General features: G+C 38.9%; 1 protein-coding gene and 1 long non-coding RNA gene across 19 annotated transcripts in view; both read right to left on the bottom strand.

The window, feature by feature from the left end:
• Positions 1-712: 712 nt before the first annotated feature.
• On the bottom strand, positions 713-6,481 carry LOC145657490 (uncharacterized). 2 transcript variants are annotated; one of them, XR_014123219.1, is made up of 6 exons: positions 6,393-6,468; positions 4,617-4,709; positions 4,341-4,411; positions 2,957-3,066; positions 2,697-2,843; positions 713-1,094 (listed from the first exon to the last, which is right to left on the bottom strand). It is a non-coding gene; the product is annotated as an uncharacterized LOC145657490 (long non-coding RNA). The 2 variants fall into 2 exon arrangements; XR_014123218.1 differs by lacking the exons at positions 4,341-4,411; positions 4,617-4,709 and having other exon boundaries at positions 737-1,094; positions 6,393-6,481.
• Positions 6,482-6,966: 485 nt separating this feature from the next.
• Positions 6,967-8,003, bottom strand: part of LOC118241397 (uncharacterized) — a 15,753-nt gene continuing 14,716 nt past the window's right edge. For all 17 annotated transcript variants that reach the window (XR_014123174.1, XR_014123171.1, XR_014123176.1 and 14 more), the window contains one exon: positions 6,967-8,003. This exon is cut by the window's right edge. The gene's annotated coding sequence lies outside the window, so the exon portion shown is untranslated.

Below are 8,003 nucleotides of genomic sequence, written 5' to 3'. Positions count from 1 at the left end.
TGCTACCAGAAACTAAAACAGCACTGATAGTAGAACTTGGTTTAAATATGAAGAGGATGTGGCAACAGATGAAGGGGAGAATAACTAGGACTTCTAACTAATAAGTGGGAGATGGAGAGCAGGGGAATGGTTGAGGATGACTGACAGGGATTAGTGTGTGTGTGTGTGTGTGTGGCTGGATAGCGATGAAAAGCCCCAGATGGGATTGGTTTAAGGGTGAGAAAACCCTCAGCCACTTCTGACGAAAAACAAAGTGACTTGTCTGGTCTGAGAATCAAACCAGCATCCACACTAGTGTGGTGATGCAGCTCTAACCACTACGTGTGTGTGGTAGACTCAGGACACTCCATTTCCCTCCATAAACACAGCAGGAAATGAAAACAGAACAAAAGACAAGCAACTAAGACAGACAACAAACACACAGCGACACCTCCTGCTACAGGACATTTCTCCTCCTAATAAACAACTAATGGAGAGGGACTCTCCCAGAAGAAACAAGATGACAGACATGAGGGAAGACGCTCACAGAACAGGCAAGATGACAAGAGACACTTCTTGGGAAATTTCCACTTAAAAAAATACCAATTATAAAATCCCACACGCCAAGGCTTCATAAAGAGTCCTTAGTGAAGTAGTTATATAGGGGTGGGGCACCTGTGGGAGATCAGACTAATGAGCACTGATTAACTCCCAGCTCATGGCCTCCCTCTGGTGGCAGCTTGCTGGAATTGCGAGCCTCACGTTACAAGTAAGAGAGAGTGGGAGAATGTGTGTGTGGGTAGATGATGCTGAATTTCTTTTTCCTAAAACTAAAACACACCTGTGATGAACCCTCTTATTAGTTTGACCTGTAGAATGGTGATATTGTTTACTGGGGTATTAGTGTTGTAATATTGGGGGGAACTTCACGCCCTCACTCACTGAGAGGAACACATTCACCCCACTTATGAAAGAATCTGAGTGTGTAATGTGTCACTCACCGTAGGACTGAGGTCACAGGTCCACTGCTGACTACAAGAGGCTCATTCATGGACCAGTCACTCTTCATAGACACACAGCTGGGTGCTGGATTTGCTGCTCTCTCACTCCCCCTCCTGATGATATTGAATAGTGAAAATAAATCACATTAGAGAACAAACAATTACACCCACAACATTCTTACCCAATCAACTCCACCTGGTACCTGCACTCACTGGACACTTGATTAGAAACACCTGTCCTTCAGCAACTACACACACACACACATTACACCTGTCCTTAAGCAACACAAACACCCCCCCCCCCAAACACACGTCCTTCAGCAACTACACAAACACACACACCTGTCCTTCAGCAACTACACAAACATACCACTCACACGTCCTTCAGCAACTACACAAACATACCAAACACCTGTCCTTTAGCAACTACACAAACATACCACACACACGCACACACACCTGTCCTTCAGCAACTACACAAACATACCATACACACGCACACACACCTGTCCTTTAGCAACTACACAAACATACCATACACACACACACACACCTGTCCTTCAGCAACTACACAAACATACTATACACACACACACACACACCTGTCCTTCTGCAGGTGCACTGGCTCTGTTACTATGACGGGTGCAGGGAAGGAGTGAGACATGAGTGTAGGTTTGGAGTCTTTTTACTCTTGATAATACAAACAAACAAAAGAGTTCAGCAGTAGCTCACAAATGCTACCAGAAACTAAAACAGCACTGATAGTAGAACTTGGTTTAAATATGAAGAGGATGTGGCAACAGATGAAGGGGAGAATAACTAGGACTTCTAACTAATAAGTGGGAGATGGAGAGCAGGGGAATGGTTGAGGATGACTGACAGGGATTAGTGTGTGTGTGTGTGTGTGTGGCTGGATAGCGATGAAAAGCCCCAGATGGGATTGGTTTAAGGGTGAGAAAACCCTCAGCCACTTCTGACGAAAAACAAAGTGACTTGTCTGGTCTGAGAATCAAACCAGCATCCACACTAGTGTGGTGATGCAGCTCTAACCACTACGTGTGTGTGGTAGACTCAGGACACTCCATTTCCCTCCATAAACACAGCAGGAAATGAAAACAGAACAAAAGACAAGCAACTAAGACAGACAACAAACACACAGCGACACCTCCTGCTACAGGACATTTCTCCTCCTAATAAACAACTAATGGAGAGGGACTCTCCCAGAAGAAACAAGATGACAGACATGAGGGAAGACCCTCACAGAACAGGCAAGATGACAAGAGACACTTCTTGGGAAATTTCCACTTAAAAAATTACCAATTATAAAATGCAGCACGCCAAAGCTTCATAAAGTGTCCTTAGTGAAGTAGTTATATAGGGGTGGGGCCACCTGTGGGAGATCAGACTAATGAGCACTGATTAACTCCCAGCTCATGGCCTCCCTCTGGTGGCAGCTTGCTGGAATTGCGAGCCTCACGTTACAAGTAAGAGAGAGTGGGAGAATGTGTGTGTGGGTAGATGATGCTGAATCTCTTTTTCCTAAAACTAAAACACACATGTGGTAAACCCCTCTTATTAGTTTGACCTGTAAAATGGTGACATTGTTTACTGGGGTATTAGTGTTGTAATATTGGGGTAACTTCACTCCCTCACACACTGGGAGGAACAAATCTACCCCACTTATGAAAGAATCTGAGTGTGTAATGCATCACTCACCGTAGGACTGAGGTCATAGGTCCACTGCTGAATACAGGAGGAGACTCCATGGACCAGTCACTCTTCATAGACAAACAGCTGGGTGCTGGAGGTGATTCACTCTTCACAGACACACAGCTGGGAGCTGGAGACTCTGCTCTCTCTACCCTGATGAAGATGAGGAAAGTGTTGAGTAATTACATCCTTCACTACATCTCATTTATCCTGAATATTCCCTCTTCCTGTTTCCTCAGATTAAGTGCTGATGGAACACTCCTCACTGTGGGTTGGCGGTTCCTCCTCCACTGCTGGAGTTATGAGGCTCCATCATGGAGTTGTTCCTCTTCACACACACACACAGCTGGACACTGGAGATGCTGCTCTCTGCTCCCTGTCAACAGTTCATACACACAGAGTGAATCACACTGAATCAAATCCTGACAAAACTCACATCAACATATTAAAAATAAAACACATGATGTGAAACATGAACCATACGTAAACACTGATATTAACAGGGTGGGTGGAGAACTGAAACAGTGATGATGACAGAATACTGAACACACTGTTATGGCTTCATTAAAATATTCCACTGAATACACAAAAACAGTTATACACACAAAAAAGTTATTCTTAATGAATTTAGAATTAACTTTATACCCATAAAGCTGTGCACCATCATTTGTTTTATGTCACAATATTTCAAACATTTTAAATCATAAATCTCCATGATGCCCAATCAGACATTCCAAAGGTCCTCAAAGTGCCACAGAGGAAGATGGAGGCATTTTCTGAGAGCTTCTACTGTACTGTTTTCACACAGTGGGAAACTGGAATCTTAATGCTTTCAAATGTATTTATTAGGGCTGTCAACCTTAACACTCATGATCAATTTAAAAACATTAACGTTTTGTTTTTGTTTTTTTTACGCAAATGAATCATATTTCCAAGTTTGACCCCAGTGTCTTCCCATATATCCCGCATGGATTTTTACCAGTCTGAATTACTGACAGGAGTGACCACAGATAATACGATGACTGAGGAGACAACAGCCGTTGTGCTGAATGGCAGCTTCCTTGTTATTCAATTAATCTGAGATGTTAAAGAACAAATGGAATCCTTAAACCAGTGTATCATGCATTCATTTATTCCAACACTACACATGTATTTGTTTTATCCCCCAAAATACAAGTAAATACTAGCATTGTAATACTGTATTAAAATGTTAAACTTCATGATTAATAATGATTAATCTATTTTTATTGATTAACTTGATTAATTTTTTAATTGATTGGCACCACTAGTATTAATGAATTAATATTATATATCTTTGTCCTTAATCAGTGTACATCAGTTGTTCACTACATTTACGGTACACTATAGGTGTGGTATCTTTGTCCTTAATCAGTGTACATCAGTTGTTCACTACATTTACGGTACACTATAGGTGGTGGTAGCTTTGTCCTAATACACAAAGGAAGTAAATCTCCCAGCTGATATGAAACAGTATTACCAGAGGAGAAATATGCTAAAACATGAAAGTGAACCTAAACCTATACAAAGAGCACATGGAGTAGCATGCCTGCTTGTTAGTAACTGTAAACATCAACTAACATTTTTTTTTCATCACAACACACCAATATGAACAGAAGATGCCTGACTTACATTTTATCAGTAACACAGTCTCTTGATTTAACACAGAGTTTTACTGTGTGGGTAACACTCAGTACTGCTTCCTGCAAGAAATTACGTCTGAACTCATGCAACCGTACAACCGATATCTTTAGCCAATTACACAGAGTTTAACTGGATATTCGACCAATATCTTTAGCTAATGACACAACATTTATCTGGATAATCGACTGATATATTTAGCCAATGACACAAAGTTTAACTGGATAAATATATTATAAGGAAAAGGTTTAATTAAATAATATTCACTCATAATTCTTCCAACACTTCTGGGCCTTTAGAACAGCAGCAATCTGTCAATGATCTCCACAGTGACTTTGCTAACATCTTGATGATTCTATTCTGTGAAACAACAAAGTCTAAATTACATTGCATAGATATTATTGTGGCGGGTTATGCCAGGTTATTAATACATAAGATCAATAAATATTTCAGACCAATCACCACACAACAAACAAAGAAACAAAAGATGTTTCTGTTTTCAGTTGTGTTCTGTAAGGTATTTTAAATACCAGGTATTTCAGTTTCATGTGTAAGACATGAAATTTAGAAAGATAATCTATAAACAAAATGCCAGTATGTTTACTGGGATAAATAACCACATGGGTTCTGTGGGTTCACATGTACTCTGTAGTGTTGTGTGGGTTCACATGTACTCTGTAGTGTTGTGTGGGTTCACATGTACTCTGTAGGGCTGTGTGGGTTCACATGTACTCTGTAGGGTTGTGTGGGTTCACATGTACTCTGTAGGATTGTGTGGGTTCACATGTACTCTGTAGGGTTGTGTGGGTTCACATGTACTCCGTATTCTATGAACTGCAGACCTATTTAATGAACTGTCTGTGTGGAACAGGTTTCATCTACAGCAGAAGGAAGTGTTGTGAATGTAGATAATTATGATTATGGATAATGAAGATCAATAAAGTAACATAAAGGAACAATTTATATATTTATTATTATTTATATTTATATTATAAAATATTAGTTCTTCTGGTGTTTCAGGGGCTTCTTCTCTTCCCAAATTCATCAGTCTTGTAAGATTCATTCACATAGTACACTTGTTGCTGGCATGCACAGGTTTTTTTTACGATTATATAAATGTGTGGATGTACAGCACATCACTCCTGTCAGTAAACCAGAGAATCTCTCTCTACATACACTTTCTATATATTAATGTCACTATATCTATATCTAACTACTGCTCACTGGATGTCTATCGCTCAATATGTCCTATCAATAACCTTCTATCTAGACAACACTGAATCTCTCAGTCTCTCAAATTCTCTATTCTCACAAAATCCTTAAAGTTTGGGTATATTTTCTTATAAGCATTCATAGAGTGTGACTGAGGCAGATGTGTGATAAGGTTTGTTTCAGACACTGTCAGTCAAAGACAGGAGCGGCAGGTTCTGTATGACACCTGTAGAAACACAAGCTTCGTTTAGCCGTGGTCACGTGACATGGCCGTTTTGCGCCACACTTCAGATCAGTGTTTCAAAACGCTGCGCTTCAGAAACTCGAAACAAGCGTAGAAACGTCAGTGTTGACCGTCCGATCCCAAACTATAGTTAATAATAGAGATAATTAACTATACAGGGAATCTGAACTGTCCAGTGAGGATTTGAACAACACTAAAAAATGGCTGAAACTGAACAGGAAACTAACTGTAAAAAAACTAACGTTCCAGCAGCAACTTTATGTTTAGGCCAGAGGAGTTTAAACTGGGAGCATTTGGAAAGATTACTGACTAACTACGATTTAAAACCGAGATTTACAATAACTGACAACGTATATCTGAGCCAGTTATATTATTACTATTATTTAAAAAATATAACTGTGCGATCGTACTGGGCCATTTTAGTGTCCGTCATTTTAGATGCGTACCGTTAACTTCACCAGGACTTTAACGTTTACATTTAATCCACTTTTGGGTGAAGCGACGATTTAAACACAGAATTATGTATGTACAAAACACGCTGTTTAAACTGCACCGACATCGCATTTTAACAAATAGGATGAAATTACCGTGAAATATTTTAAACGCGTGTATCTCCAATCCGCCCAACTTTCAATAACGGCAACAGTTCAGAAAATACTTTCGTTTTCTTGAGAAGGGAGGGACTACAGGAACACCAGTGGGCGTAAGTAGAGCACATGTCAATCATTTTCGTATGAAGCCTATTACACAACTGATTTCTTATAACATTCATTTTTGTTAAGCCAATCATCAGCCAAAGTTAACTGTCCATCATTTTGCCGCAGCCAATCATACACTATACAGTCTATACCGCCAATGGATTCACAGTCCCGCCTACACGAACTTGTTTTGCGGCTGAGAGTAAAGCTCCACTATGAAACACTTCGGAATTTAACATACCGCTTTTTTTGTAGATCAAATTTACAGATGACTGTAATTTAGACAGAGAATCATCCTCACAATAAGCATGTAAGTGTGTGGACGTTCATATTGTGCATATGAAAAATAAAGAATCTTCTTAATGGTTGAATGCTGGGAATGTGTGTGTGTGTGTGTGTTTGTGTGTGTGTGTGTGTGAGTGAGTGTGTGTGTGTGTGTGTGTGTGTGTGTTTATTTCAAATATTGTGGAAAAATAATTTATTAGTTTACCTGTATTTGGCACAACAGAAAACTACATGGTGTACTTATAACAACAACAACAACAATAATAAAACATTTAAATTCATGCAAAACACAACTACCAATTAGAGATTTTACATTTGGTGTGGATTTTTTCAGAGAATCAAACTTCTTATTAAATCACATTAGATACAATCACATTAGATAACTCCATATAACATTAATACATAATATTCTGCATTGTAAGACAAATTTAGGAGTCCTAAATAAACAGATTATTTTGTATAATAAACACAGAATACAGAACACATAGAACTCACAGAACACACAGAACACACAGAACACATAGAACACAGAGAACACATAGAACACAGAGAACATATAGAACATAAAACATGGAACACATAGAACATAGAACACAGAGCACACAGAACACAGTCTAACAGTAAAAGAATAACAGTAAATGTGTATTAGTATTGCTGGTTACAAGAAAGTTGATAATTGACATTTTATATTAAATAAATGCCATGCAGAGGAGATAAAGATATGAAGACAACAGTAAGAATAAATAATAGCTGGATCACTGGCAGTGCTCTTCTGTTAGAAGAAAGAACCAAACATGTTCCTTATCATATCTAAACTGTATTCAACTATTAAGTGAGCTATCTATGAGTGAGCTATCTAGGTGTCCTTTATAGCCATCCACAGCCAAATTTCACTGAGAACTTCCAGCCTCACTACAGAGTGTAATTAATGACTAGTCAGATGTCATAAATTTGCATATGACATAATTATTCAATATTACCTTTTAGCACACAGATCTCTATATAACAATAGAAAAGAGAAGAGAAAAAGGGATATAACAAACCTATTCTCATCTTATTCCTTTCATAAACCTAAAATTCCCCACCCAACAAAATCCCACATAATCATACTAATTACACTAGAACACAAAAATAAAATACATGGCAGGCCAGATTCAAACACAACGGCCACTGCACTCTAATGAGAACAAAAAATGACAAAAGATTACCCTCCCA

The sequence above is a fragment of the Electrophorus electricus genome, chromosome 1 (genome assembly GCF_041902795.1).
Source record: "Electrophorus electricus isolate QZ-2024a chromosome 1, ASM4190279v1, whole genome shotgun sequence".
NCBI classification, from domain to species: domain Eukaryota; kingdom Metazoa; phylum Chordata; class Actinopteri; order Gymnotiformes; family Gymnotidae; genus Electrophorus; species Electrophorus electricus.
The sequence above is the reverse complement of the archived record's forward strand: the minus strand, read 5'-3'. Positions and strand labels throughout refer to the sequence as shown.